At 38.6% G+C, this 26,777-nt stretch overlaps 1 long non-coding RNA gene across 1 annotated transcript in view; it reads right to left on the reverse strand.

Annotated features, from left to right (window-relative positions):
* Window positions 1-26,777, reverse strand: part of LOC148005028 (uncharacterized) — a 99,470-nt gene that overhangs the window by 65,952 nt on the left and 6,741 nt on the right. Inside the window, exon 2 of the long non-coding RNA XR_015622198.1 lies at window positions 3,493-3,612. This is a non-coding gene — a long non-coding RNA (uncharacterized LOC148005028). The remainder of the gene's footprint in view (window positions 1-3,492; window positions 3,613-26,777) is intronic.

Genomic DNA, 26,777 nt, shown 5'->3' on the forward strand with positions numbered 1-26,777 from the left:
TTATAAAACGTTTAGACTTGAAATCTTGTGATCAATTTGAGAAACATAAAGCATGTAAGCTAGATGCATAGCATCCAATAGGCAGGAAGCAGCTCTTTCAAGGATTCCCTACTATGAAATTGTGGTTTTGGAATCATCTTCAAATACACAAAGCTCTTCTGTTCTCTTTCCCTTTCCACCTGACCATAAGCATAGATCCATGTTTTTGTGTGTGCATAGTGTCTATGTGTGCATACTATACACACAAGGACAGGAATGCCTGCCTTCTTCTTCTGAGAAGAGATGAGCAGTTGCAGACCAAAAGATCCGTTCATCACAAATCAGCAATGAAGCCACTGGTCCCAGTTCTTGTTTATCTCACCACTGCGAAGCTTCAGTTGAGTAGCAGCTAAAGAAGTTAACGCTTCTTACATTATTAACATATTTATAGAGGAAAGGTGACTAATAAAAACGAAGGAAAGCCCCTATACCTTAGCATCTGTGTTGTTTAGAGACAGGATCTTGTTGTGCAGCTCAGGCTGGTCTCAAATTCTCCACTCTCCTGTGTTCAACTTCTAAGTGCTCTATTAAGACTTAACATTTGACAAAGGTTGAACCAGAAGATTACAATTTTGAGGCCAGTCTGGACTAGAAACAAGATGTTGACTTAAAAGGAAAAAAAACAAAAACAAAACAGAAATCGATATTGATTAATATTGGTACCTCACATTTCATGGATTAAAATGTCACAGTAATAATCCTGATGGTAAAACATAATTTTAGAATAATTCATTAAGCTAAACCGATCTATCCATGATCAACTCAAAAGCAAATTATTTGGGGAATTTTTTTTCAACACAGGACTCTAAAATTTAGTTATTAAATCAACAAATACTTGTGTAATAGAATACACATATGAACTTTACATGTTTGTATTTAATTTTTGTAAAACCTTCATTATTTATTTATTTGATAAAAATTTTTCAATTTAAAAATTGATTGGAGTTTTTGGAAGCTGATTTCCTTGTGGTAAGAAAATTCAACTGGCTGACCCCTTGAATTATATACAAACAACGCAAACACTGACAATAGTTCTCAGAGACCACTGATTCCCCAGCCAGCACAGACGGAATAGACAAAGTGTGTGTGTGTGTGTGTGTGTGTGTGTGTGTGTGTGTGTGTGTGTGTGTGTGTGTAATTGAGTAAATTGAGTGCATCCATAGTAAACCAGACTAGCTCCTTGAAGATTTAGCTAATTGTTCTAAAGAGCAAGCTTAATAATTAATATTCTTTAAATGACACTATTTAAATTAGAATATCTCAGACTTGGAGAATATTTTACTTAGTCCTACAACTGCCTTTTTATGCAGTCTGTCCAAAACAAATGGATTATTAAAATCCAGCAAACTCTTTCAAAGGGACATAAAACCCTCTCCAAGGAGTAGTGCTTGTGGGCCACAGAAGTGATTGCCGTTATGACCATGCACATTAAACATAGGCTGTTCTTCCACTCCACTCACTGTCTATAAATGTTTATGAATGTAGCTGTGACTCAAACATGATAATGCAGCACATGGGGAAAGCTGCAGTTTGGAGCTGAACTAACAGACAAGGTCATTATTTCCTACCAAGATACATTTAAGGAGTCTCTAAGCACATCTGTGGGATCCCCATGGAAGAGAATGCTGAAAAGAAATTAGATGTTTTAGAATTTCAATTATAAAATATTTTGTATTTATTTTAACAGAAGTAAACATTTCTTTAAATCACTTACATCCACCAAACATAGTGTTAAACAAAAGGAATTAAAAATCAACACCACTCCATTTTAAAAGACTTATAACTTGGTAGATGTAGGGGTGTGTGTGTGTGTGTGTGTGTGTGTGTGTGTGTGTGTGTGTGTGTGTGTGTGTGTGTGTTGAAGAATGGGGATGGTAGACATGTTGGGTAAGTTTCAATAATAGAATTTTAGAAATAAGCTTGCTGCTTTAGATTCAGACTTCAGAAAAGTATTTGATATCTCAAAATTCTAATTTTCTTCCATTGTAATATGCCACATGTTAACCTTGTGTAGGCAAAAATGACAAAAAAGTTATGATTCCTTCCTTCATCCACACACACACACACACACACACACACACACACATTTGAGGCATTTCTCTGTCACAGCCTCTTAAGAGGTAAAGATTCCTCTCAAGATTCCATGGGAGCTTATCCCACTCCTTAACAACTAAATATGTTTTTAAGACAGAGAAAAAGATTGAATGAGCACTTTGTTAAGATATCAAAAGAATACAAATGAAGGAAAGAAGAATCTGTGTCAATTGACTGTGAAACAGGAGCAGAGAAGTACATAATTAACTCTGCCAAGTACTAAGTAAGAGGAAGCTTGTACTCTGTCTCAGCATCTTTGGCCTCTCCATTTCCTTTGATATGTGATATGGCTTTCATATCTTCCTAAGGTGAGCTTATGTGCGGACAGCACATATGATGTCTGCTGCAGACAGCAATAGAAAATGCTACATCAGTGTGTCTTGTGACAATGGCCCATGTAGAGAAATCAGAACATGTGATTTCTGCCTAAGGAGGTAAAGGTCAAATAAGCCATACAATGCAGAAAGGGAATTTCTCTTCTCAGCTCTCTACCATTACCATTGACAAGTTATTGAAATATTTTCCAGTGCTTGACATATATATATCAAGAATGGGTTCTTGTGAATAGTGAAAACTTAGGTTTCTGAAATTTTGTTCAGCATTGTCTCTCTTGAGAAGAGGTGCCTGTTTGCTGTGGCCTTTAGGCTGTTTTGCTCCTTAGTGCCCAAATTCACTCTGCATGAATTGCAGTTTCCTCAGAGTTGTAGTTTCCTCAGAGGCTGAAGGACTAAACAACAAATGCAATATTAAAAATTCCACCAATGCTCACCAATGACACTCTTGTGGCTTTTACATTGAAGGGGCAAATTTGTCCTCCAAATTCCATTAAACTAGTGACCACTACTAGGGTTTGTCTCCTCTGGAACACATGCGCCCATTTTGAGGTATAATGAGCCACAGTAGCCTTATTTCCTTCTCCAGCTTACCCCATATCACCTCTGTCACATCTCCTCTGAATTTCCTTTCTTATTTTTTCCCTCAAGACTAAAGTTTTAATGTGTTAGTTTAATGATGTGTTTTAAAGAATGAGATCAAAACTGGACATGATGTTGTGAGATGGAGTCCTCAGAAGATTATTGAGGTTGAGGATGTCAACAGGGAGTAACTTCTGCGATTGACTACTGATGGCTTTGTAAGAATAGAGAGTGCGGTTAGGAAGTAGTTAAGGGGTATAACATTTGACTAGCATATATAAGGCCTAGGTTCCATCATCAGCAGAGGCATGAGTAAGAAAATAAGAAAGGAAGCAGGAGGAAAGAAGGAAGAAAGGGAGAGAGGGACAAAGAGAGGAGGAAAGGGAAGGAGGGAATGGGTGGGGCAGTGAGTCCAGAGGATAAACACAAGAACTGACTTTCTCACCATGTGATAACTTGTACCGTCATAGGCCTGTAGCTTTTGTCTCACAACTGCTTACTAGAAAATTAACAATGATGATGATGATGATGATGATGATGATGATGATGATGATGATGACAATAACTGCATAGATAAAATAGACACCCAGGTATTAATAAATAAAACAATGTGAAAAAATCCAAAAATCCCCAAGGATAATTTAGACACCTTCGCACCATCTCATCATAGATTCAAAGAACCATAAGAGCAAAATCATTTCAGAAAATCTTGGAACTTTCCCCAGTTACTACTCCTTGGTTAGCCTCAATCCCAGCACATGTCTCAAGTGAGTCCAGAAGTGACTTGTGCCACTGCTCTCTATTGAGCATAGGACAGACCTTGGCATTCAAATGACTAATTCTACAGCCAACCAGATTGGCAACATGTGAGATTGTATGAGCTTCCAGCAAAATCTCAAAGAAAAGCTCAGGAATCCATAGATAGGTCTCTCAGGATGTCACTGCCAGTGAGGTCATCCAATGAGGCAATGTGTGCTAGATTCAGAGCACCGCTGAGACCCAGAATTAGAAAACTACTGACGTGCAGCACAGTCTGGAAACGGCATAATCAATAGACTGAACAGGAAGGTCTGAAGGTCAGCATATCCATAGAATTTCTGGAGAGTTGGATCTCAACACACACAATAGATGGTAACCTGGAGCTGTGAGATTTAACATCTGCACTTTTAAATCTGGACTCACTGTGGCTCAAAAATTTTCTATACTGGTCTATCTGCTTTTAAAATGAGAATATAAATCGCAAGCCTGCCCCATCACTTTTTTCTTCTAGTTTTTATTGGATATTTGTTTGCATTTCAAATGTTATCCCTTTTTTCAAGTTTCCCATTCATAAACCCCCATTACCATCGCCTCCCCCCCTTCCTGTATGAAGGTGCTCTCCCACCCACCCAACCCTTTCTGCCTCCCCACCCTAACATTCCCATACACTGGGGCATCGAGCCTTGGCAGGACCAAGGGCTTCTCCTCCCATTAATGCCAAACAAGGCCATCCTCTGCTACAAATGCAGCTGGAGCCATGGATCTGTCCATGTATACTCATTGGATGGTGGTTTAGTCCCTGGGAGCTCTAGGTGGTTGGTATTGTTGTTCTTAGGGGGTTGCAAACCCCTTCAGCTCCTTAAATCCTTTCTCTAATGTCTTCATTGGGGACCCTGTTCTCAGTTCAATGGTTGGCTGCAAGAGTCTGCCTCTGTATTTGTCATACTCTGGCAGAGCATCTCAGGAGACAGCTATATCAAGTTTCTGTCAGCATGCACTTCTTGGCATCAGCAATATTGTCTGGGTTTGGTGGCTGTATGTATATGGACTGGATCCCTAAGTGGGGCAGTCTCTGTATGGCCTTTCCTTCAGTCTCTGCTCCAAACTTTTCTCTCCATATTTCCTCCTATGAATATTTTTGTTCTCCTTTCTAATAAGGACTGAAGAACCTGCCTTTTGGTCAGGCTTCTTTTTGAGCTTCATGTGGTCTGGTCTGTGGATTGTATCTTGGGTAATCTGAGTTTTGGGGTTAATATCCACTTATCAGTGAGTGCATACCATGTGTGGGCTTTTGGAATTCAGTCTCCTTACTCTGAATAATATCTTCTACTCTCATCCATTTGCCTATGAATTTTATGGAGTCATTGTTTTTAATAGCTGAATAGTAATTCATTGTGTAGATGTACCACATTTTCTGTATCTATTCCTCTGTTGAAGGGCATCTGGGTTCTTTCCAGCTTCTGGTTATTATAAATAAGGCTACTATCAGCATAGTGGAGCATGTGTCCTTGTTATATGTCCAAGCATCTTTTGGGTATATGCCTAAGACAGGTATAGCTGAGTAGTTCAATGTTCAATTTTCTGAGGAACCTCCAGACTGATTTCCAGAATGGTTGTACCAGTCTGCAATCCCACCAACAATGGAGGAGTGTTCCTCTTTCTCCACATCCTTGCCAGCATCTGTTGTCACCTGAGTTTTTGATCTTAGCCATTCTCACTGGTGTGAGGTGAAATCTCAGGGTTGTTTTGATTTGCATTTCCCTTATGACTAAAGATGTTGAACATTTCTTTAGGTGTTTCTCAGCCATTCGGCATTCCTCAGCTGTGAATTCTTTGTTTAGCTCTGAACCCCATTTTTTTAAAAAAGATTTATTTATTTATTATATATAAGTACACTGTAGCTGTCTTCAGACACACCAGAAGAGGGCATCGGATCTCTTTACAGATGGTTGTGAGCCACCATGTGGTTGCTGGGAATTGAACTCATGACCTCTGGAAGAGCAGTCGTGAACCCCATTTTTAATAGGGTTATTTGTCTCCCTGCTGTAGTCAATTTTAATAGGGTTATTTGATTGTCTAGACTGTAACTTCTTGAATTCTTTGTATATATTGGATATTAGCCCTCTATCAAATGTAGGATTGGTAAAGATCTTTTCCCAATCTGTTTGTTGCAGTTTTGTCCTAATGACAATTTCCTTTGCCTTATAAAAGCTTTGCAATTTTATGAAGTCTCATTTATTGATTCTTGATCTTGGAGTATAAGCCATTAGTGTTCTGTTCAGGAAATTTTCCCTATTGCCCATGGGTTCAAGGTTCTTCCCTACTTTTTCTTCTATTAGTTTGTGTGTCATTCTATATTGTAGATATATATCTTGTTTTGATTTCATAGACGGTATAGGCTCATAGACGGTAGCAGTTCACATTTACATCGTGGGTAATACTTTAATTTGTACTTATGAATTATGCTGGGTTTGAGTTTGGGGATATATAGATGGGATGAATGTAGTGCTTGAGAAGAATGTCAGAGTCAGAAAGGTAAAAGTCATCATTAGTAATAGAAAAAAAACACTAAGACAATTAATTTCTTTAATGTTTTCTCTTTCTTTCTTTACTTTTTTCTTTTATGTTTTCTCTATTCTCTTCTGACTCTCTTATAAGCTCTATGACCTTTCTGTAAATTATCTTTCAAGTTTCCCCCTAGCCCAGCATCAGGTGGTACCGCTGCTTCATCTTCAGTCTCTCTTCTTTGCATTGCTAATGCCGCATTGTCTACACTCCATTTTGTTTCAGCATAAATTGATGTAACAAGTTTCTTCTTGGTTCTTTTGCCCATGACCACACTGTTTACCTTCCTCAGAGCTGCCAGAAGATTTCCCAAATTAAATCTCATCAATAATGCTTTACCTCAAAGCATTTCAACTTTTCTATTATCTATTTGGTTGATAAGTTTCCCATTATCAACCAAACATAGTTCCTTGGCCAGATAAAAAATAATTTTATGATATCGCTCTTGTCTAACCTCTCTAAACCTACCTTTTACAGCTCCCAAAATCTTATTATCTCAACATGCCGAATTATCTGTAGCCCCAAATTATTTCATGTCATCTCTCTGCAATATTCTCCATGCTTTCCTCCCTCACCTGTCTCACAGGCCATCCTTATCAGTGAGCTAGGTGGACACTGCTCAAATGAAATAACATGACTGAATGGTAGGATAGGACCCTGAGGGGGTCGTAAATATTTTATACTTTCAGAGCGAAACACTGGGGCAAATAGGAACCCAGAGCATATTGACTGCAGCTCTTTTGCAAAAGGACAATGGCTATAACAGAAGCCACCATCCTACAAACTTTGGCTTATCCTCTAGTTAGAGTTGACCAATGGGTTTACAGCTAAGTTCCTTACCATTTGCCAGTCAGGGAAGGCACCCTCTGCAGGTTAGATTATTTATTTGTTTGCTTGCTTGCTTGAAAGACCTGGATTAGAGTGCCATGGAACTCTTATGTTAACATCCTCTTTTCTTTTAGTTTGAGAGCTGCTAGCCTCACTTAGTTTGGTCATAGCTGTCTCTCACCTAACTCAAGTAGATCCCCTAGTAAAGTCTATCTGCAGCTCTTTGAATCTGGTTTCATATCTACCATTACTGGACCCATGTCCATTATCCATTTTAGGAAAGAGAGTGTTCCTTTCTGATTTTCCTTTGTGTCCACTACCAATCTTTGTTATAATAACCTTTTTTACTAGAATAGATTCATCATAATTTACCATAAATATCACCTGAATTTACAATTTATTTTTATTGTAGGAGTTAGACATTTTGCAATTACAAGGGAAGCTGAGGAAAAGAATATATGGAAGGTGGGAATAGAAGGTCAGAAAAGTAGTCAATAGTCAAGTTCCCTGTAGATATAATACGCATAGACATATTAGATCATTGAAGGAAATCCAAGATTCTGTCAGAGTGGACCAAAAAGGAAGAGTTATGAATATGGACATGGAAACTGTCCCTTATGAAGAAGATTTTGCCTTGGAGAGTCAAAGTATTGGTGGGTTCCTTAGCAAGATAATGAACCTGGGGTCATGGTTTGCAAGTAAAAAAGACAGATGATGGCTAAAAGAAAGAACAAGTTGGAGTGAATCAGAATTTTGGCATCTGTTTCTCATTATTTGATAGTGGCAATCTTCTGAGAGTAATGAGCTCTGCTTCATTCTGCCAATCAAATCTCAATTTATTCATTTGGAAAGTCATCAGAAAAAGTTACCCTGGGAAATAACAGTTCCCAGTTTTGGCCATATTCATTTAATATCTTTTTCTGGCAATCCCTGCTCTAGAATATGAGATTAGAAGACAGGAAATAATATGATTTGTGTGCTTTAGACAGTTGAGTATTGGTGCCTGTACTGTGGGAAGCAATGGAGAGGTGCTGGTGTGCAGAGTGATGTTGTGATTGGCACAGAGTTGCTTCTCTATTCTCAGTGCATAGGAAGATATGGGGATTTACACACTTGGTCTCAAAATTTTTCATGCACCAATATGGAATTTCAGTGGCTTACATAATACAAAAGACTCTATTGTGTGAGGTAAAGTTAATTAATTACTTATATGTATCTATTTATTTGTAATTTAAAGAAATAGAGAACTTTTTTCTAAAGTTACCTTTATGCTATTTGCACCCCCAATTTTCTTTTCAGGCTGGTTGTAGAGTGGCCACTGACTTTTGTTTGTTTGTTGTTTGTTGCTCCTGATGTTCTCAAGGTTGTGACAGTAACACCTACAATGACAATTCATATTATGTGGACAGATTTATCCTGAGGATGACTTCCTTATCATAAGTCAAAATGAGCATGAAAGTCTGACCTAATAATCCCGATGTTTCTCCTGCATCACAGAAAGAAATGCAAGTCAATAAAGAGGAGAGCAATTTCAGATTTTAAGAGTCTTACTGGAAAGATTCCAGATGCTTGAGAGGCAGGAAGTAATGCAGATATCATCACACTTGGGGCTGAGTGCTCTAAAGCCTCTCATTGTTTGCAAATTGCTCAGTTATGGGTTTCTGTAATAATTGCTAATTACTGTAAGAACAACCTTCTCTGGTAAGAGTTGAGCAATGCACCAATCTGTGGGTAACAACAATCTGTCGTTAAGAATAATTTTGTTACTGTGTTTCTTTAGAAGAATCATAGTAGGTTTATCCCAAGGGACATGATATATCTAACCTGAGGTGGAAGAGGTGGAAAGATTATATAAGTCAGAGAAGGTGGATGACTTCAAGGAAACAGTGTTTCCCAACACAACAGGACAGATGCAGGTATGAACTAACATAGACTATACAGCATGCTCAAGACTCACTCAGGCTCAAGTCAGGCTATATTCTAGCCAGGAGAGGGAAGGTAGGCACAGTGATTCACCCCTAGCAAAGAATCTTTTGGCATTGATGTTGAATGAGAGAAAGTCACTTTTCTTCAATGCACTGACAGTTGGTATAGCAGCCACATCACAAGACAGGCCCCAAACTCAGGGGTAGTCACAAATATGACCTCATGTTGTTGTTTTTGTTGTTATTGTTGTTTTGCTTTGTTTGTTTTATTTAATTGTTTTGTTGCTATTGTTGTTTTGTTTTTAGAGAGTAGGGAATCCATGAAGTTATGTAGTGAGGATGTATGGGGAAATCTGGGAGGAGCTGATAGATAGAAATGAATATGGTCAAAAGATACTACATAATATTCCAAAAGAATAAATGAAAACTTTTGTTAAAGAGCCTTTTCTGGGCATTATAGTGTAGCTGAAACCCAAGTACTTATGGGAGATGGAGGATGGAAATTTCAAGGCAGCCTAAATTATATAATCATACTTTCTCAAAGCAAATATGCATAAAATTTTGTGAGTTTATTTCATTCCACTGTATCCTGAAATTAAACTTTATAAATTGTACTTCTAATGAAAATCAATGGAATACTTAAGAATAATGGAGAATTTCTGGAAAAGTCGCTGTGTGTGAGTTTCTTTTACTTGTTCAGGGCTCTTTCATGCCCACTCACTTCAAAACAAAGAACCCTTCTTCTGTTGCTTGGTTCTTCCTTGAGGGGGAACCAAATGTCTGGTACCCTGCCTGACCATGATAAGATCTTCATTTGGCCAAATAGCATATTTGTGGGCCAAGTAGTATACTTATATTATATTCAAGGTTTTATCTTTCCTAATTCTTAAAAGCCTTTAAACTGTACTTAAAATTTGCAAAGTGTACTACAGAAAAATACCCTTTCCCCCAGGTGACAATCTAGCAAGAATGTGGACAATGTCACGTATTGTTGATCTGGGCTATAAAAGAAGTCAAGATGATCCATGAGGAGGAAGAAGGAGGCAGACTAGGTAGGGAGTGAGCTGTAGGGAAAAGGGATTCCAGGTGGTTTTATCCAAAAAGATCCAGGAACATATATACATGCAGGAAATATGTATGGCCTTCCTCTCCTCTGTGCTCTCCCTGGATTCTGTGTAGAAATTTTCTTCATGTACTTCTGGCTTAACAATTAATTCTGGGGGCTTGAGACTCCATATGAACAACAATGCCAACCAACCAGAGCTTCCAGGGACTAAGACACTACCCAAAGAGTACACATGGACTGACCCTGGACTCCAACTTCATAGGTAGCAATAAATAGAGCCTAATAAGAGCACCAGTGGAAGGGGGAGCCCTTGGTCCTGCCAAGACTGAACCCCCAGTGAATGTGATTGTTTGGGGGAGGGCAGTAATGGGGGGAGGATGGGGAGGGGAACACCCATAGAGAAGGGGAGGTGGAGGGGCTAGGGGGATGTTGGCCTGGAAACTGGGAAAGGGAATAACAATCGAAATGTAAATAAGAAATACCCAAGTTAAAAAAGATGAAAAAAAAGAAAAAAAGAAAAAAACCAATCAATTCTGAGACAATTTGAAGAATAAAATTAGTATATCCAGCTTTTTAGTTAACTATCATTAACATCACAACTCTATGCCTATAACTCTCAAAATAATTACCTGTTCCCTTCTGTCAACACCTCTGGGCTTATACCAAAGGGGAGCATGAAGTAGCAAACTAAAGATGTATGTCTTCTTCAATTCTTTGCCCATAATTGTTGCTGAAAATATTTTAAGAACTTTGAAATAAAAGTCAGTGTGACTCTAAGTAGAATGTAAGATTTGCATATATACCTAATACAAAGTAAGAGATTCCAATGAAATGACAACCTTTTAAGACATCTCTTCTCAAAACCTATCCCTCACTGTAGGTGGTTGAATAGGTATCATCAAATAACCTCATCAAATCAAACACTATTATTTGTTTAATTTAGTGATGGGGGAAAAAGACAAAGAGGAATTGTTCATTCCTGAGGATGCTAAGGTGAAATAGAAGTTACTATCTAAACTGTCAAGGTAGCTAAGAAGTGGAGTTATGTTCCTTTTAATAAAAGGTTGAACACGAGGCAGTATGTAATTAATCATTGGTGTTATCATAAACCAACAACCATTTGCCAAAAGTAGTGCCAAAACCAGAAGACAGGAGGTTGAAGAGCTGAAGAGAAGAGGGATGGGTCTGGAGATCTGCCTCCTCCATCCTCTTCACGGCACATTTCCTTGCCCTCCTTTAGAGCTCAGAACAATAACATGTGGTATTGTGCATACCCTTGCTAGACTGCCGCCTAGAAGAAAGTGGTGTTTTTCTGTAGTACAATTTGCTATTTTTTGGCACAGTTTAAACATTTTTAAGAATTAGAAAAAATAAGAGTTTGAATTAGAATATTCTAAATACACTATGTGGTTCATAAGAAAGCGGTTACCCTGATTCCCCTATGTCTTCCTGACATGGTTGGTGAGTCACTGACAGAGCTTAGAATGAGTTCAGTGAAGGTTGAGGGGAACAGTCACCTAAACCTGTGTTCCGGAATCCTGCAGGAGACAACCATTGCCATTGCTGGAGCAGATGAAATACATTTCCATTTGGCTGCTCCAAATCCTGAAGTTTTTTTCTATAAAATGTGAGTCTATTTCTAGATTAACCATGTCCTCTGATCTCATTGATAGGAAAACTGCTATGAGTACTTAGAAAAAGGGTGCTGAGGTTGCTCATGGGTAATGAGTGCAAAGTGACCCTTCGCCTCCAGCACTGTGCTGGCTCACATGGCGAGTTAGTCATTAATTGGAAATTCTCATGCTAAAAGCTGGTGTTGAAGTTGAGCTATTTCAGCTAAGTCAGAACCACAAAAATCAAACTACAGTTCTATTGCAGGAAACTTGGCCACAGGGAGGTCAGAATTATTCATCCTCTATATCTGGAAGAAACAAATGAAGGATCCATCCTTCCAGAGTCAAGGGGTCATAGTAAGAGAGTCTTGTCTCCCTAAGAATAGAAGGAAGGCAGCTTAGTGAATTAACTGTCAGGCTGGCCTCAGAACTCAGAGATCCACTTGCCTTTGCCTCCAGGGTGCTGGGACTAAAGGCAGGAAGTAATTCATTACTGCCAGGTTATTTATTCATGGTTTCAAAGCTAAATATCTGGGCTCCTCGTGGAAAAGTTTGGCATACTAGATTGTGGTACATGGTAATTTCTAGGACCAGGCCCTTGGCAGATACTGTGTGTACTTGCCAATGCCTAGACCTAGGCCTCTTGCAGACAATGGGGCTATGTAACAATTCCTTGAGTTGAACCTCTAGGAGACAGTAGATCAAAATGCATCTTACTGTTAGTTTCATTACAAGCAATACAGTGAGGTTTCAACTATCCTGGATTTTTAGTGGAACAATTCAGGGTTCCTACCCTTCCCACTGGTGTCTGGATGTCCTTTCCAGTTCTGTTTCCCACAAAGTTTAGATGTGGTAAAGGTGAAAACACTGACTCCAAAGCAACTTGTTCTGCATGGAATGCATTTACATTCACTCCATTTTTGAAGGAGACAGACTTTCTATGAAACTTTATGCAAGGCAAGAAATTAAAAATCCACTTTGTTCACTCAAAGGAACTCCCCATTCCCCAGTAAGCTTAAAAGAACACCTTCCTTCTGCTCATCACTGGCTGTTATTGTAACTCATTGTTGATATAAAGTTTCCTACATAGTCTGTTATTAAAAAAAAGTAGTTAAAAACAAGCTAGAAAAAGCATATATTTCACTCAACCCACAATAAATTTACCTTGAGCTGGGCATAAATCATGCTTTTAATCCCAGAGTAGTGGGTCAGTGGTAGAGGCAGATGGAGCTCTGTGAGTTCAAAGCCTGCCTGGTTTACATAACAAGCCAGAGACTACATAAGGAGACCTTGTCTTGAAATCCCACCCTCCAAAAACTTTAACGTGACCTTATCAAGTCCTCAGTAGAGAATGGGTCTGATGAAGAAGTGTAGGTCAGTGAAGCCATATGCTGTCATTGGAAGGGTTTGTGTAGTGAAGATATAACTGAAATTGTCCATATGTCTTTTCACCATACAAGCAAAGTATACAATTTTCATATGACTTTTGCTTTCAGTTAAGCATGGTAGCATGTATCTGTAATCTCATCACTTGCATACTAGAAGCAGGAAGATGAAGATTAGCCATATAATTAGGTGGTATCCAATCTGGGCTACTCTCACTACTACAAAAGCAAAATGATGCTGGGGATGTAGTTCAGTTGGAAGAGTGATTTAGATCATTCATGAAACATAATCTCAGTCCTAAAACCTTAAAAATAAAAAGTAGGCATAGTGGTGCATACTTGTGATTCCCACCCCTACAGAGGTAGAGTTAGGAAGATCAGAATCAAAAGTCATTTTTGGCAATACAGAAAGTTTAAGACCAGCATGTGCAACATAAGACATTGTCAAAACAATAACAACAACGTAGACTTATTCTCATGGCAATGGGCTAACTGCCTCTCTTTCATCATGACAGCTTTGAGGTGAATGTCCTACGAGGCTTTCTCACAGCACTGACACTTTCTATCACTCTCCTACTTACATAAGTGTTTGCACATTCAACTCATAGAAGAAGAAACTGAATTCCAGATGATTACAGGTATTGTAAGATGTTATAACAGTGACAAAGTTATGACCAGAGCCTGAGTCTGCAAATGTCACCATGCTGCTCTTCTTTCTCAGCTTTAAAGAGTATGAAATGCACACAGTGGCTTGAATGCAATCCTCAATGATAACCCTGCCTACCTGCATATACTGCATACTCACCAGAGTCTCTCCTTGGCTGCCAGTACACCAATGTCTAATGAAATCCAACTCCCCAAGCCATTGCTGGACCCACATGCTATTACTGCGGGGCTAGCAAGAACAGTTGTGTGTTATACACTGCTCACCTCAACAGGCTTCACTAATAGCATAACTTATAGAAAGAATTGTCTGCCTCAGTGTGGAAAATTAAATATAATTATACTAACACATAATACATATATAGTAATATGTAATGTTATAATCTATAAATATAGTATATATAAAATAATGTAATATAATGTAATAATATATTATATAATATATAATAATATGCTATATGTATATTAGCCTCCTCTTTCTACATAATCCTTTCTACCTTTATCATTCAAAATAAAAATAAACTATCACTTAAAAAGACTAATGTTTAGAAGCAAGTGTATGTTAACAAATAAATTAATACTCTTAGTTTTTTTAATGATATGTCTAAGTAGAAAGAAATTTGTGTCTTTATTAAGCAGAGATAGAAAATAAGAATTAATAATGTTGTAATTTTAAAAAAATGGAGCCAAGAGTCAATGTCAAATTAAATGGAGAGGTACTTGAAGCAATCCCACTAATGGGGAACAAGACAAGGGTGCCCACTCTCCCCATATCTATTCAATATAGCAGTCGGAGTGCTACCTAGGACAATAATGCAACAAAAAGAGATCAAGGGCATACAAATTGCCAAATAAGAAATAAGTTATCACTATTTGCAGATGATATGATGGTATACATAAGTGACACTAAAAATTCTACCAGAGAACTTCTCCAGCTGATAAACAACAAGGTCAGCAATGTGGCCAGATATAAAATTAACCCAAATAAATCAGTATTCTTTCTTAATAGAAATGATAAACAGGCTGAGAAAGAAATTAGGGAAACAATTCCCTTCACAATAGTGACAGAAAATATAAAGTATCTTGGGGTAACTCTAACCAAACAAGTGGATGATCTGAATTACAATAACTTAAAGTCACTCAAGAAAGAAATCTAAGAAGATCACAGAAAATGGAGAGATCTCCCATGCAGATAGATTGGCAGAATTCGCATAGTGAAAATGGCCATCCTACCAAAGGCAATCTACAGGTTCAGTGCAATCCCTATCAAAATCACAACACAATTCTTCAAAGACGTTGAAAAAGCAATTCTGAAAAGGCAAAAAAAAAAAGAATACCAAAACAATTCTTAAAAATAAAAGAACAGCTGGGAGAATCACCATTCCTGACCTCAAGCTTTACTACAGAGCAATAGTGATAAAAACTGCATGGTATTGGTACAGATACAGACAGGTTGATCAATGACATAGAATTGAAGAAATAAAACCACACACTTATACACACTTGATCTTTGACAAAGAATCCAAAAATACACAATGGATAAAAGAAAACATCTTTAATAAATGGTGCAGGTCTAACCGACTATATGTAGAAAAATTAAAATAGACTCATATTTGTCACCATGCACAAAGCTCAAGTTCAAATGGATTAAGGACCTCAACATAAAGCCAGATACACTCAATCTAATAGAAGAGAAAGTGGGAAAGAGCCTTGAAGTCATTGGCACAGGGACAGACTTCTTAAAGAGAACTCCAATAGCTCATGCTTTAAGATTAAGAATTAATAAATGGGACCTCATGAAATTGGAAAGCTTCTGTAAGGCAAAGAATATAGTCAATAAAACAAATCAGCAACCTACAGACTGGGAAAAAATCTTCAATAACTGATAGAGGGCTAATACCAAAAAAAAAAAAAATCCAATCAAAAAATGGGGTATAGAACTGAACCACAACACAACAACAATTCACAACAGAGGAATGTCAAATGGCTGAGAAGGAAATTTCAAAGTCCTTAGTGATCAGAGAAATGCAATTCAAAATGACCCTGAGATTCTACCGTACACCAATCAGAATGGCTAAGATCAAGTGACAGCATATATTGGTGAGGATATGGAGAAAGAGCAACCCTCCTCCATTGCTGGTGGGATTGCAAACTGGTACAACTACTCTAGGAATCAATTTGGAGGTTCCTCAGAAAATCGGAAATAGATCTACTTGAAGAACCAGCAATAGCACTTTTGGGAATATACCTAAAAGATGGCCCACCATTCCACAGGGGCATGTGTTCCATTGTGTTCATAGCAGCCTTGTTTGTGATAGTCAAAAGCTGGAACAACCCAGATGTCCCACGACAGAAGAATGGATGCAGAGAATGTGCTTCACTTACACAGTGGAGTACTACTCACTTATTAAGAACAAGGAAGGACATCCTGAGTTTTTCAGGCAAATGGATGGAACTAGAAAATATCATGCTGAGTGAGATAACTCAGACCCAAAATGACATGCACAGTGTACTCACTAACAAGTGAATATTAGCCAAAAAAAATAGATTAGAATACCCAAGATACAGTCCACAGAACTCAAAAAGGTCAACAAGCTGAAGGGCCCAAGTGAGGAAACCTTGGTCCCACTTGGGAGGAAGAAGGAAGCAACCATAACAGAGGAAAGAAGGAGGGACCTTAGAGGGAAAGGAGCTGGGGAGCTGGGAAGAGGGGAACATGATCTGGTATTGGGTAGGGGAAAAGGACTGAAGTCCTGAGGGCCAGCAGATAGAATGGAAACAGGCAACCTCCAGTGGTAGGGGGTTGGGAGGACCCTCCAGAATGTACCAGAGATCTGGGAAGTGAGAGATTCTCAGGACTCAAAGTGAGGGACTCAAAGGGACGAAATGCCCTACAGTGGGGAGAGGGAACTTGTAGACCCCCATCTCCAGCTGAAAGATAGTTCATCAAGTGTGGGATGGGGTTACTCTCCCACAGTCAAAACTCTGACCCACAATTGTTCCTGTCAAAAAGAGCTGCAGGGATGGGGAAGAGCCTGAGGAAAACAAGGTCCAGAGACAGGCCCAAAGTGGGATCCAGCTCAAGGGAAGGCTCCAAGGCCTGACACTATTACTGATGCTATGGAGGACTCACAAACAGGGACCTATCATGACTGTCCTCTGAAAGACCCAAAAAGCAGCTGAAAGAGTCAGATGCAGATATTTGTACCCAACCAATGAACAGAAGCTGCTGCTGCCTGTGGTCGAATTAGGTAAAAGCTGGAACAAGCTGAGGAGGAAGGCAACCCTGTAGAAGGACCAGCAGTCTCAATTAACCTGGACCCCCAAGATCTCTCAGCTGATATGAGGCACCCAACACATATACAGCAGAGGACTACCAGGTCTAGGTTCAATCAGAGAAGATGCACCTAACCCTCAAGAGACTGGAGGCCCAGGGAGTTTAGAGGTCTGGTGTGGTGGGGGAGGTGGGTTGTATGGGTTATGGAACAGTTGGAGGGTAGACTGGGAAAGGAAAAAAATCTGGAGTGTAAAAATATAAAATTTATAAAATATAAAATATAAAAATGAAATAAAATAAAAATATGGATCTGTATCATTTTTCTCTGGGAATAACAACATAGTTACTATTTTAACAAATTAGTAAGGGGTTGGGGATTTAGCTCAGTGGAAGAGCGCTTGCCTAGCAAGCGCAAGGCCCTGGGTTCCTGGGTTCGGTCCCCAGCTCTGAAAAACAAACAAACAAATTAGTAAACTCTGAAATTGAATATTCACATTATCAGTATCAGCATGTGAGTAAGCATGTGAGTAAGCATGTGAGTAAGCATGTGAGTAAGCATGTGAGTAAGCATGTGAGTAAGCTTCACTCTGAAAAACAATAGAAAAAAAATTGAAACCACAAAGTATGCACAATGATGGCCTCTAAATACTTCAGTACTAGAGACAAAATACTAGTAAAAGTGACCACAATTATTTACATCTTTATGTGGCACAGCATTATTAATTTAGAATCTAGTATGGCTCTATTGTTTCATATGACCCAAGAAACTACAGCAAAATTAATGATATGGGAATTTGGAGTCTTTGGAAGAGCATCCCATGAACAAAACCAAACCGACTTGCTAGCAGACTTAGAGTGGTTGTCAACCCCACTGAAGCATAATAGACCAATACCATCATAGATCTACAGCTGTAAACACAGGAGTGAACATGGCTGTATCTCAAAATACTCAGCCCAGCTGAGACCAAATTGTAGATCCCTGGAGTGAGTGAGTTAAGTAGTAGTTTTTTTTTTAAGATATAATACATTGAGGCTGGCTGTTACATACTGAATCTGACTCAATACAAATAAGAAAACAGCATTGTTGCATGATCTTCATATTTTGTCTGCTTTTGCTAGAAGACACCCCAACAGAACTTCCTCCAATCCATTTGCAGTACTATTTTGAGAATTGCACCCATCATGTGACAGTTTTAGGTTGGCTTTATTCCAAGCTAGGAGACCCAGGAGTTCACCAAAGGACCCTAGAGGTGCTGTGTCCACATTACTACACAAAAAAGAGAAAACTCCTTGGAAACTGGCTGATCAGATGTGTTGTGAACATTTCACCTTCTGACCTATGACAGACATTTCCCGAGGCACTAGATGTCTTTTGTGATGCCACCCAAGTGGCAGGACCAAGCAAACCTGCCTAATTAAACTACTCTAATTCCAAAGCTATTCTAAGCAGAGCAATGTATAAAGATTATGTCACTGTTGAAAATTGACAAGAAATTGCTAAAGATGATTTCTAAGACAGTACTCACAATCATGATAATCTTACATTTTTCCTCTCTAATAAATCTATATAGAAGCCTGAACAATGTGAAGGAGCTGCCATATGTAAGGTGTTCTTTGTTGAGGGCAGGAACAAGCAAATGAGCTCTAGAAAATGAAACAGAATAAATGGAAGGGAAGTTGATGATGAGATGAAATGATAAAGAACATCGAAGGGGAAATTCACCGAGGAGAAAATGGAATTTGTTTTTCTCAGAGTTCAAGGTTCAAAGCTTTAGTAAGGAAGAATGTAACTCAGGTTTATCACTGTTTTTCCAGCAAATTCCCCATAACACTAGAAAGAGTTTTTCGCTCCTCCTGCTTGTCACAATAGTGCCAAACTCTTCCCTTACAAGGACTACTCGCCATCTCTGACTGTCATGAGTAGGCTTTGTTCCAACTCTACAAGAACCCAACTCTGTAGAGCTACAGTAGAGAGCGGCCACATACCTTTACCTCCTCAAACACATGCGCCACCCCATGGCACCCAGAAGTCCCTCATGGAGTTAAACAGCACAGAACAAAAGTCAACATTTGCAACAAAATACAGTTGACTTTTAAAGTTTTTGAAGGCAGTTTCCATAGTCTCCATGTTCTCTGTCCCACAAGGTCTAAAAGTTTGAAGCAAGGCAGCTTGTCCAGTCTGAGATAAAGGCAAGCAAAGGTGGGTCAGGAATATATGTCTAATACATGTGATACTCATCATTATCAGTGCATTCAGCAAGCTTACAGGTCAGCATCATCCTTTGTCCCGGCATCAACATATCTCACCAATCACTCTGACAACTAGTACACTCCTGCAGCATCCTGAGGAAAGAACAGAAACATGCCCACTTCCCCATAAGAAGTACCTGATTGGGGTCATGCCATATGCCAGTAATTGGATCCTTCCACTTCACCTAAGCATAAGCATGCCTAGTTGTCGGACGCTGCAGACACTAAGGCAGTTCCTTGGCATCCAAATTTTAAAATTTTTAAAAGAAAAACAACATGATTTAAATAATTGTGTGGTGTATGGGGATATAACTCCCCCTTTTTTATTTCATGAAGATATTGTTTTAAAGTTCCACAATGCCTATTTCACAATACCTTGCCCTGGAGGAGAATAAAGACTCTCAGTAATATGGGTAATATTAAATTGTCTACAAAGCGTCTCAAATGGCTGCAATAGCCAGTCCCATTACCTGTTTTAATCTGACTGGGAAAACCCAGTATAGAAAAACAATGCAAGCAATGACTAATTACATTTTTTTAGTTGCTTCTCCTGTTAAAGCAGCTGCAACCAGAAAGCCTGTAAAGGTTTCAAAAGTCACAAATAAACATTTTAATTTTCCAAAACCAGAAATATGAGTAGCACCCATTTAACATAATTTATGAGGTATAAGTCCTCAAATATTAACACCATTATGTGGTTTTTTGAGGCAGCTCCAGGCAAGAATTTGACATTGAACTAGGACAGGGCAGTAAGCTTGGAGAGGAATCTGATTTTAGGCTAGAACAAAGAAGTTGACTTCCGGTTAAGAATATGACTTTGGGCTAGGACAGGGAAGTAGACTTGGTCATCCTAATAAGTCCTTAGAAACAGTGAACACAGGACTTTGTTTACTGTCTTGCTTGTTCCTTGACTATTTGTGTTTATTGTCCTGTCCATTCCTTAACCGAGCACTGACCTTATTACTTGCGTGTAATTAAATGGTATAAAAGCAGACTAGGAAGAAGTAGATCTGCCTCAGCCTTAGAACTGGCTGGAGTCATGCTAAAAAAAAATACAGAGGAATAAGTTCATTTTACAAAAGAATGAAATCACCATGCTGCTGCCTCTGACTATAGTGCCCTCCCCTGACCAAACATCATCCATGAGAATTTTGTGTCCTTGTGTGAACCCAGGGCACTGCTAACTCTACCCCAGCCCTAACTCCCTCAGCCTTTCCTCTGTGCCTCTCTCCTCTGATTATGTCACTGGCTGATTTGAAGAAGTACTCTCTACCAGGGACCCGATAGCCACCACCTGCATGAGATCTGGACTGGGTAATAGTGACTAGTAATAGTTAGAGGACACCAGTAACAGTAATGAAACATTAAGCCAACAAAGATGAAAATAGATATCCAAGAAAGACTTTAAACATCATAACTCATGATGCTAGAGCTCAATACAAAAAAATATAAACACACACAGTAAGAACACCTCTTCCAGAAGTCAGAAACCCTACTGCAATAGGCTCTGAGAACAGCAATTGAAGTGAAGCCCAAGAAAAGGACTACAAAGTAGAAATTGTATGTTCAAGAACCTTAAAAGCATGTAGGCAAAGGTCGAAATGAAGACTGTAAAAGCACACATGAACAAAATAATGAAAACAATTCAAGAAAAGAAAAGTTGCTAGGAGCCAAGCCCCTTACACAGCCTCTGTCTCAGGAATGTTTGAGGAATGTCAAGCCCACTTACACCCTCTGAGAAACCTAGCCAGTTATCCGTTCTTATCAATATATCTGCAATTTATGGTTTCGGGTCATAGGGAGGGTGGTGGCAGTGATGGGCCGGTCCTGAGTCCTAGGTAACCTTCCTGCCTACTTGTCTTTATAAGCCGCTGTTTTTAATTAAAGTTTGAGAGCTTGACCAGACCATAGACTTGCTCTCCTTCGTGCTTCTTGTCCCCCATTCTTTTGCCCCATCCTAGGTCTCAGCTGAACCCCGACAGGCCGGGGCTGAAAGTAGAATTTAACAAAGAAATATAACATGACACAAACACAAACTGAAATAAAACTAGAAATAAAATGTTGAAATCACAAACAACCAGATTCTTCCGGTTTCCGCCTGTGCCCTGAGCTGACCCAGTCCCACAGCTTGGTTTACCCAGATGTCATGGGGGAGAAAGATGGACTCTCAGAAGTGCAGACAATCCTGAGAGCAAAGGGAGACCACCACTTCTGTTCACATTTCTGGCTCAAGAGGAAGCTGCCTTGAGTCCTCTGGACACAGGAACCGAGGAACAGTCTTGAACAAGATATTTCTGGTTTCCCACTTGCACCCTGAACTGAACCTATGACTTGGCTCTCTATACCTAGTCCCAATGGGAGAAAGTTGGTCTCCAGGAGTGCTGACACACAGGCTGACAGGAGGGTCAAGCCACTGTCAAAGACAGCAAGAACAGCTAACATCAAAGATAACCAGATGGCTAGAGGCAAGCAGAGGAACCTAAGCAAAAGAAACCAAGACAACTTGGCATTCTTAGAGCCCAGTTCTCCTAACAAAGCAAATACTGGATAATCCAACACACCAGAAAATCAAGATTTGCATTTCAAATCACATCTCCTGATGATGATAGAGGACTTTTAGAAAGATATAAATAACTCACTTAACGAAATACAGGTCAACACAAGTAAACAAGTAGAAGCCCTTAAAAAGGAAATAAAAAAAATCTCTTAAAGAACTACAGGAAAACACAAACAAACAAGTGAAAGAATTGAACAAAACCATCCAGGATCTAAAAATGGAAATAGAAATAGTAAAGAAGTTACAAAGGGAGAAAACCCTGGAGATAGAAAACCTAGGAAAGAGATTAGGAGTCATAGACACAAGTATCACAAACAGAATACAAAAGATAGAAGAGAGAATCTCAGGGACAGAAGATAAATAGAAAATACTGACACAACCATCAAAGAAAATGTAAAACACAAAAAGCTCCTAACCCAAAACATCCAGGAAATCTAAGAAACAATGAGAATATTAAAACCTAAGGATAATAGGTATAGAAGAAAGCAAAGATTCCCAACTTAAAGGGCCAGTAAATATCTTAAACAAAATTATAGAAGAAAACTTCCCTAACCTAAAGAAAGAGATGTCCATAAACATACAAGAAGCCTACAGAACTCCAAACAGAATAGACCAGAAAAGAAATTCCTCCCTTCACATAATAGTCAAAACACAAAATGCACAAAACAAATAAAGAATATTAAAAGCAGTAAGGGACAAAAGTCAAGTAACATATAAAGTCAGACCTATCAAAATTATACCAGACTTCTCACCAGAGACTATGAAAGACAGAAGATCCTGGGAAGATGTTACACAGACCCTTAGAGAACACAAATGCCAGCCCAGGCTACTATATTCAGCAAAACTCAATTAACATAGATGGAGAAACCAAGATATTCCATGACAAAATCAAATTTACACAATATCTTTCCATAAATTCAGCCCTACAAAGGATAATACATGGAAATCTCCAGTTCAAGGAGGGAAACCACACAAACATAATTCCACCTCCAACAACAAAAATAACAAGAAACAACAACCACTATTCCTTAATATGAACTCAATTCACCGTTAAAAATATAGACTATCAGACTGGATATATAAAGAGGAGTCAGCATTTTGCTGCATACAGGAAACATACTTCAATGACAATGACAGATTCTGCCTCAGAGTAAAAGGCTGGAAAACAATTTTCCAAGTAAATGGTCCCAAGAAACAAGCTGGAGTAGCCACTCTAATATTGAATAAAACTTTCAACCAAAAGTTATCAAAGAAGATAAGGAAGGATATTTCATATTCTTCAAAGGAATAATCACCAAAATCTACTCTAAATCCTGAATATCTATGCCCCAAATCCAAGGGCACCTACATTCATAAAAGAAACCTTAATAAAGTTCAAAGCATATTTTGCACCTCACACAATAATAGTGGGAGACTTGAAAACCCCACTCTCAGCAGTGGACAGATCATGGAAACGGAAACTAAACAGAGATACAGTGAACCTAACAAAAGTTATGAACCAAACGAATTTAACAAATATCTGTAAAAAAATTACATCCCAAAACAAAAGAATATACCTTCTTCTCAGCACCTCAGGGTACCTTCTCCAAAATTGACCATATAATTGCCCACAAAACAGGTCTCAACAAATACAAGATGATTGAATAATCCCATGTATCCTATCAGATCACCACAGACTAAGGCTGGTCTTCAATAACAACAGAAACAACAGAAAGTCCACATACACATGGAGGCTGAACAATGCTCTACTCGATGATAACCTGGTCAAGGAAGAAATCAAGTAAGAAATTAAAAACTTTTTAGAATTTAGTGAAAAGGAAGGCACAACATACCAATACCCATACACAACATACACAATGAAAGCAGTGCTAAGAGTGCTCATAGCTCTGAGTGCCTCCAAGAAGAAACAGGAGAGATCATACATTAGCAGCTTCACAGCACACCTAAAAGCTCTAGAACAAAAAGAAGCAAATACATCCAAGAGGAGTAGAGAGCAGGAAATAATCAAACTCAGGGCTGAAATTAACCAAGTAGAAACAAAAAGAACTATACAAGAATCAACAAAACCAGGAGCTGGCTCCTTGAGAAAATCAAGAAGCTAGATTAAACCCTTAGCCAGACTAACCAGAGGGCACAGAGAATATATCCAAACTAACAAACTCACAAAAGAAAAGGAATCATAACAACAGAATCTGAGTAAATTTTTAAAAAAAATCATCAGATCCTACTACAAAGTCTAAATTCAACAAAACTGGAAAATCTGGAGGAAATGGACAATTTTCTAGACAGATACCAGGTACCAAAGTTAAAGCAGGATTAAATAAACCATCTAAATAGTCCCATAACTCCTCAAGAAATAGAATCAGTTATTTAAAAATCTCCCAACCAAAAAAAGTCCAGGACCAGATGGGTTTAGTGTAGAATTCTATTAGACCTTCATAGAAGACCTAATACCAATACTGCCCAAACTTTTCCACAAAGTAGAAACAGAAGAAACACTACCCAATTTCTTCTATGAAGGCAGAATTACACATGTACTTAAACCACACAAAGACCCAACAAAGTAAGAGAACTTCAGACCAATTTCCCTTATGAATATCATACAAAAATACTCAATAAAATTCTTGCAATCCAAATCCAAGAACACATCGAACCAATCAACCATCATGATCAAGTAAGCTTCATTCCAGGGATGCAGGGATTGTTCAATATTCTGAAATCTATCAACATAAGCCACTATATAAAACAACTCAAAGGGAAAAAAACATACATGATCATCTCATTAGAAGCTGAGAAAGCATTTGACAAAATTCAACACCCCTTCATGTTAAAAGTCTTGGAAAGATCAGGAATTCAAGGCCCATCCTAAACATAGTAAAAGCAATATACAGCAAACCAGTAGCTAACTTTAAACTGAATGGAGAGAAACGTGTAGCAACCCTACTAAAATCAGGGACTAGACAAGGCTTCCCACTCTCCCCCTACCTATTCAATATAGTACTCAAAGTCCTAGCCAGAGCAATCAGAAAAGAAAAGGAGATCAAAAGGATACAAATTGGAGAGGAAGAAGTCAAAACATCAAAATTTTCAGATGACTCAATACTATACTTAAGTGTCCCCAAAAGTCTACCAGAGAACTCCTAAGCCTGATAAACAACTTTAGCAAAGTGGCTGGATATAAAATTAACTCAAACAAATCAGTAGTCTTCCTCTACTCAAAAGATTAAACAGGCTGAGGAAGAAATGTGGGAAATAGAACCCTTCACAATAGTCACAAATAACAAAACTCTATACCAAGCAAGTAAAATATCTGTATGACTAGAAGAACTTCAAGTCTCTGAAGAAAGAAATTGTAGATCTCAGATGGAAAGATTTTTCCATGACCATAGGTTGGCAGAATAAATATTATAAAAATGGCCATGTTGCCAAAAGCAATCTACTGATTCAATGCAATCTGCACCAAAATTCCAACTCGTTCTTCATAAAGTTATAAAGAGAAATTTGCAAATTCATTTGTTGTAACAAAAAACCCAGTATAGCAAAAACTATCCTCAACAATAATAGAACTTCTGAAGGAAATTATCATCCCTGACCTCAAGCTATATTACAGAGCAATAGTGATAGTAAGTATTCGTACAGAGACAGGCAGGTACATCAATGTAATAGAATTTAAGACCCAGAAATTAATCCACATACCTATGGTCACTTGACCTTTGACAAAGGAAATAAAACCATCCAATGGGGGGGAAAAGCATATTCAATGAATGGTGCTAGTTCATCTGGTGGTCAGCATGTAGAAGAGTACATATTGATCCATTCTTAACACCTTGTGTACAAAGCTCAAGTCCAAGTAGATCAAGGACCTCCACATAAAACCAGATACATGGAAACTAGAAGAAAAAGTGGAGAAGAGCTTCAAACACGTGTGCAATGGGGAAATTTTCTTGAACAGAATAGCAATAGCTTATGCTCTGCGATTAAGAATCGAAAATGGGACCTCATAAAATTGAAAAGCTTCTGTATGGTAAAGGACATTGTTTTTAGGACAAAACGGCCACCAACAGATTGGGAAAAGATCTTTACCAACCCTACATCTGACAGAGGGCTAATAAAGAATTTAAGAAGCTAGAGTCCAGAGAACCAAAAAAATCTTATAAAAATGGTGTACAGAGCTAAACAAAGAATTCTCAGCTGAGGAGTATTGAATGACTGAGAAGAACCTAAAGAAATGTTCAACATCCTTAGTCATCAGGAAAATGCAAATCAAAATAACCCTGAAATTCTATCTCACGCCAGTCAGCATGGCTAAGATCAAAAACTCAGGTGAAAACAGAAGCTGGCAAGGATATGGAGAAAGAGGAACACTCCTCCATTTTGGGTGGGATTGCAAAGTGGTACAACCACTCTGGAAATCAGTCTGGAGGTTCCTCAGAAAATTAGACATAGTACTACCTGAGGACCAAGCTATACCATTCCTAGGCATATATCCAAGAGATATTCCAATATATAGCAAGGACACATGCTCCACTATGTTCATACCAGCCTTATTTATAATAGCCAGAAGCTGGAAAGAATCCAAATGCCTTTCAACAGAGGAATGGATGCAGAAAATGTGGTACACCTACACAGTGGAGTGCTACTCAGCTATTAAAAACAATTCACTTGGGGTTGGGGATTTAGCTCAGTGGTAGAGCACTTGCCTAGGAAGCCCAAGGCCCTGAGTTCGGTCCCCAGTTCTGAAAAAAAGAACCCCCCCAAAAAATTCACTTCATGAAATTCTTAGGCAAATGAATGGAACTAGAAAATTTCATCCTGAGAAAGGTAAACCAATCACAAAAAAAC

This window comes from Rattus norvegicus, chromosome 6, assembly GCF_021556685.1.
Source record: "Rattus norvegicus strain SHRSP/BbbUtx chromosome 6, alternate assembly SHRSP_T2T, whole genome shotgun sequence".
Taxonomy (NCBI): Eukaryota; Metazoa; Chordata; class Mammalia; order Rodentia; family Muridae; genus Rattus; species Rattus norvegicus.